Genomic DNA, 6,092 nt, shown 5'->3' with positions numbered 1-6,092 from the left:
CGATGCCCAGCAGGATCCCAAGGCCGGCGAAGACCGACACGGACACAAACAGCTTCTGAGAGAGGAAGCGGAACTCCTCAATGACCACTGTCTGATCTGCTGGAGGCCCGGGACCTGGGGGAGGGGAGAGGGAGGGAGAGGGGGAGAGAGGGAGGAGAGAGAGAGGGAGAGGGGGAGAGGGGGAGAGGGAGGGAGAGGGGGAGAGAGAGGGGGTACAGAGTTCACATCTTAGTCCACAATAAACTAAATTACATTTGAGCTCAAACCACTATATCAGTTTCATAGCAAAGTGACCATTCCCGTAATGGACACTAAAGTACATTAACACTGCACTGAGAGAGAGGGTTAATACAGTATATACACACTGACTGGACACAACAGTACATTAACACTGCACTGAGAGAGAGGGTTAATACAGTATATACACACTGACTGACTGGACACTACAGTACATTAACACTGCACTGACAGAGAGGGTTAATACAGTATATGCACACTGACTGACTGGACACTACAGTACATTAACACTGCACTGAGAGAGAGGGTTAATACAGTACATACACACTGACTGACTGGACACTACAGTACATTAACACTGCACTGAGAGAGGGGGGGGGGGGTGCTCTTCCGTTATAAAACCCTGAATTATCCCTCAATCAGTTCAAGAACACAGAGAGGGAGAGAGAGACAGAGACAGCGAGAGACGGAGAGAGGGATTGCGAGAGGGAGAGAGGGAGACAGAGAGGGAGAGAGACAGAGGGAGAGAGGGAGACACAGAGAGAGAGAGAGAGAGAGAGGGAGAGAGGGAGACAGAGAGAGAGGGAGAGAGACAGAGGGAGAGAGGGAGACAGAGAGAGAGAGGGAGAGAGGGATACAGAGAGAGAGAGAGAGGGAGAGGGAGACAGAGAGAGACAGAGGGAGAGAGGGAGAGACAGAGAGAGAGAGGGAGAGGGAGACAGAGAGAGACAGAGAGAGAGGGAGAGACAGAGAGAGAGAGAGATTTTAATGCAGCAGTTATTGCAGAGGGGCAGGAGAGATTTAATGGCAGAGCTTTAGTGCTGAGGTACTGAAAACCAAACTACAGGAAATGGGGTTCCCCGCCGTACAGTTTGTGCATCGCTGCAGTAATTGTGCTCAACCAGACCCATCGCATCCCACATACAGTACAGCAATCTATCAAAACTATTGTCTTACCATGCTGTCAAAAATCTGGACCAATACCCTTACTGTGTTCTCATACGCTTTCGACTTTGTTCTGTGTGCTTCTTGATGCTTTAACAGCTGCATTTTAGAACCAATATTAATCCAGCATCAAACAGCCTTAGATCTGTTTGTATGCTTGTGTGTGTGTGTGTGTGTGAGTGTGTGTGCGGGTATGTGCGTATGTGTGTGTGTTTGTGTGTGTGTGTGTGTGGGAATGTGGGTATGTGTGTATGTGTGTGTGTGTGTTCATGTGTGTGTGTGTGTGTGTGTGTAGGTATGTGCGTGTGTGTGTGTTTGTATTCGTGTGTGTGTGTGTGTGTGTGTGTGTAGGTATGTGCGTATTTGTGTGTATGTGTTTGTGTGTGTGTGTGTGTGTGTCGGTATGTGTGTGTGTGTGCGTGTGTTCATGTGTGTGTGTGTGTTCGTGTGTGTGTGTGTGTGTGTGTGGGTATGTGCATGTGTGTGTGTGTGTAGGTATGTGTGTCTGTGTGTGTGGGTATGTGCGTATGTGTGTGTGTATTCATGTGTGTGTGTGTGTGTTCATGTGTGTGTGTGTGTAGGTATGTGCGTATGTGTGTGTGTGTATTCGTGTGTGTGTGTGTGTTCATGTGTGTGTGTGTGTGTGTGTGTGTGTGTGGGTATGTGTGTATGTGTGTGTGTGTGTAGGTATGTGCGTATTTGTGTGTATGTGTTTGTGTGTGTGTGTGTGTGTGTGTGTGGGTATGTGTGTGTGTGTGCGTGTGTTCATGTGTGTGTGTGTATGTGTTTGTGTGTGTGTGTGTGTGTCGGTATGTGCGTGTGTGTGTTCGTGTGTGTGTGTGTGTGTAGGTATATGTGTGTGTGTGCAATGCTTTAAAAGCATGCCCTTGATGGAGCAATCAGGACGTTACCATGGAGACCATGCTCCATAACAGTTGCCAGGGTGATGGGGGGTTGTTGGGGAGAGCACAGTACCATGCGCTGGTTGTTGATGACAACCAGCAGGACTCAACACAGAAGGGGGTCAGTTTAGATGAAAACAGAGAGTGGGGGTTCAGTGGGGTATTACCCAAGTCTACTGCCATTCTTTAGTAGCTTAACAGTGTGTCTTTACAGTGCTGTGTCATGGATATTTTTATATTTTGTTTGTTGCTGTTTTCGCACTGTACTCAACTCCTGACCTTTTGCTAGCTCTATTATGCATGAACTAATAACCTAACACACCTGTCCAAGAAACATATAGTTGTCCAACTACTTTCCGTCCCATAAAATTGGGGGGACTATGTACAGTGCATCCGGAAAGTATTCACAGCGCTTCACTTTTCCCACATTTTGTTATGTTACAGCCTATTCCAAAATTGATTAAATTCATTTTTTTCCTCCAAATTCTACACACAATACCCCATAATGACAACGTGAAAAAAGTCTTTTTGAGATTTTTGCAAATTTATTAAAAATAAAAAACTAAGAAATCACATGTACATAAGTACTCACAGCCTTTGCCATGAGGCTCAAAATTGAGCTCAGGTGCATCCTGTTTCCACTGATCAACCTTGAGATGTTTCTACAGCTTAATTGGAGTCCACCTGTTGTAAATTCAGTTGATTGGACATGATTTGGAAAGGCACACACCTGTCTATATTAGGGCCCACAGTTGACAGTGCATGTCGGAGCACAAACCAAGCATGAAGTCAAAGGAATTGTCTGTAGACCGCCGAGACAGGATTGTCTCGAGGCACAAATCTGGGGAAGGGTACAGAAAAATGTATTCTGCTTTGAAGGTCCCAATGAGCACAGTGGCCTCCATCATCTGTAAATGGAAGTTGTTCGGAACCACCAGGACTGCCCGTCTAAACTGAGCAATCGGGGGAGAAGGGCCTTAGTCAGGGAGGTGACCAAGAACCCGATGGTCACTCTGTCAGAGCTCCAGCGTTCCTCTGTGGAGAGAGGAGAACCTTCCAGAAGGACAACCATCTCTGCAGCAATCCACCAATCAGGCCTGTATGGTAGAGTGGCCAGACGGAAGCCACTCCTTAGTAAAAGGCACATGGCAGCCCACCTGGAGTTTGCCAAAAGGCACCTGAAGGACTCTCAGACCATGAGAAACAAAATTCTCTGGTCTGATGAGACAAAGATTGAACTCTTTGGCATGAATGCCAGGCGTCATGTTTTGAGGAAACCAGGCAGCGCTTGGCCAATTCCATCCCTACAGTGAAGCATGGTGGTGGCAGCATCATGCTGTGGGGATGTTTTTCAGCGGCAGGAACTGGGAGACTAGTCAGGATTGAGGGAAAGATGAATGCAGAAATGTACAGAGACATCCTGGATGAAAACCTGCTCCAGAGCGCTCTTGACCACGGTTCATCTTTCAGCAGGACAACGACCCTAAGCACACAGCCAAGATATCAAAGGAGTGGCTTCAGGACAACTCTGTGAATGTCCTTGAGTGGCCCAGCCAGAGCCCAAACTTGAATCCGATTGAACATCTCTGGAGAGATCTTAAAATGGCTGTGCACCGACGCTCCCCATCCAACCTGATGGAGCTTGAGAGGTGCTGCAAAGAGGAATGGGCGAAACTGCCCAAAGATAGGTGTGCCAAGCTTGTGGCATCATATTCAAAAAGACTTGAGGCTGTAATTGCTGCCAAAGGTGCATCAACAAAGTATTGAGCAAAGGCTGTGAATACTTATGTACATGTGACTTCTTAGTTTTTTATTTTGAATAAATGTGCAAAAATTAAAATAAATAAAAAACTTCTTTCATGTTGTCATTATGGGGTGTTGTGTGTAGAATTTTGAGGAAAAAAATGAATTTATTCCATTTTGGAATAAGGCTGTAACATAACAAAATGTGGGAAAAGTGAAGCGCTGTGAATACTTTCCGGATGCACTGCATAAAAAGAGCTGTAATTTCTACATGGTTCACCTAATATGGATGTAAAAAAAAAGCCTCCAATTAAAGCCGAAATCTGGCACTTTAAACGCACACCGTTGTTTTATTTCAACTGTTCGTGTGCTGGAGTGAAAACAAGAACAAATGTGTGACTGTCCAAATACTAACGGACATATTTTCCCCGCTCAGTGCAGGCTGGGTTTCAGACAGAAACAGCTTCTGCAGAAAGGACGGGGGGCCCTGTCAGAAAAACAAGAGTGCAGAACATCCCCAAGGATGTGGGAGAAACAGAGAGACAGAAAAACACATTGTGACCTTGGAATTATATGGTTTTATAGTCGTTGTGAGATATTGAACTTTAAAGCTTTCACATCCTAACACAGCAAAACTGAAATGCAGGGCAGTTCTTCATACATGACAGACACTCTAAAAGCACTCTGAATGTACAATATCAAATATCCTATAAACACCACAGTGTATGTATGACAACAACTGATTTTTGTCAAAACTATCAGAACCATAGTATTTCTCAGGCCTCGATATTTCCCTGGGTTCAATCCATTTTTGTCCAGAACTTCTTAGCGGAGTTCAAAATTTGGAGCTGAGCCGCTGAACTTGAGCAAACCGTGTTTGTCGATTGGAAAAACGGAAGCTGGCGGTTTGCGGTAATTGCGTTCGAGGCCCAGCTGTTGGACGGGGAGTGAGCTGATCTAATCCAGGCCGTTGACTTTTCGCGCTCCGTTTGTTTCCGATCGGAGGTGCAGCTGCGCCCGTCCGGCGCAGAACCTCGCTCGCGTCCGGCCGGGTCACCGCGGCACGTTCAGGTCCGCTGCGTGTCATTTCCAGAACGTTCTCCAGGGAGGATCAGGCCTCGAACACGCAAACCGCACGCTGAACACCCAAACGCCCTCTGGCTGCGGGCGCAAGGGGTGAGAATGAAACCTTTCCTGTCACTTCCTGCCAGCAGGAAGGACGCTGACAAAGCGGGAATTGTAGTACACATTTACGAAAACCCCCATGCTATAGCACCGTTGAATTCTTTTAAATCGAATTTAAACCTGAAACAGAAACCCGAAAATCCTCTCAGGAAACTCTCTTGATATTCACTGAAGACAATGATCAGAAAAAGCAGGCAGTTGAAGAGAAAGTGCCCCTGGAACAGTGACTTTTAGAGGGACACAGTGTCCCAGGGGAGATTCTCCAGGCCATTAGAATGCAGGGATGAGTTCAAGCATCGCTTTCCGGGATTACATCCACCGCGCGGTTGCATGGAGACACTCAGCCGAGAGAGCACCTAATAAGGTGGAGATTCCGGTGACAACAAAAAAACCCCCGCTATTTCTGGAAACAGAACAACCGCGTAACACGCTGAAACCAGAGTGGAGTCTGCCTTGGGACGGAGGTAACTGGCGTGTGGAAAGTTATTTTCTTGTTTCTTTGAGGGGGGGGAGGGGGGTTTTGGCGGTTTGTACTGCTTTCATAAGCAAATTCTCACTGTTCTCTGATCCAAAGAGAAAAACTTAAAACTGGATCAACTACCAGCTAAAGAGAGAGAGAGAGAGCGAGAGAGAGAGAGAGAGAGAGAGAGAGTGAGAGAGAGAGAGGGGGAGAGGGGGGGAGAATGAGAGCCAGGCTTGTTTACCTATCCATTTGTCATTGCCAAACCAGGACAGATTCCCCTTGGAGCTGTCATAGTACCCAATCTTCTTATAGCTTCCCCTACAGAGAGAACCATAAAAACCAGGTTATCCTGCTGAATACATACACATACACACAGACAGTCACACACTCACTCACACACACACATACACACACACAGACACAGACAGTCACACACTCACACACCACACACACACACATACAGACAAACGGACACACATTCACATATAGACACACACACACAGTCACACACACACACACACTCTCTCTCTCACACACACACACACACACACACACATACACACAGTCACACACACACACACACACACACACACACACACTGCACAGAGGGTGGGAAA

The 6,092-nt window shown here is 46.7% G+C and overlaps 1 long non-coding RNA gene across 1 annotated transcript in view; it reads right to left on the bottom strand.

The window, feature by feature from the left end:
• The window catches only part of LOC133120465 (uncharacterized), a 6,807-nt gene extending 958 nt beyond the window's left edge, over positions 1-5,849 (bottom strand). Inside the window, exons 1-2 of the long non-coding RNA XR_009707341.1 lie at positions 5,717-5,849; positions 1-114 (exon numbers count right to left, since the gene is read on the bottom strand). The exon at positions 1-114 is cut by the window's left edge and continues 37 nt beyond it. This is a non-coding gene — a long non-coding RNA (uncharacterized LOC133120465). The remainder of the gene's footprint in view (positions 115-5,716) is intronic.
• Between the last annotated feature and the right edge of the window lie 243 nt (positions 5,850-6,092).

This window comes from Conger conger, unplaced genomic scaffold (assembly GCF_963514075.1).
Source record: "Conger conger unplaced genomic scaffold, fConCon1.1 SCAFFOLD_245, whole genome shotgun sequence".
NCBI classification, from domain to species: domain Eukaryota; kingdom Metazoa; phylum Chordata; class Actinopteri; order Anguilliformes; family Congridae; genus Conger; species Conger conger.
Note: the sequence above shows the minus strand (reverse complement) of the source record. Positions and strands in the feature narration are given on the sequence as shown.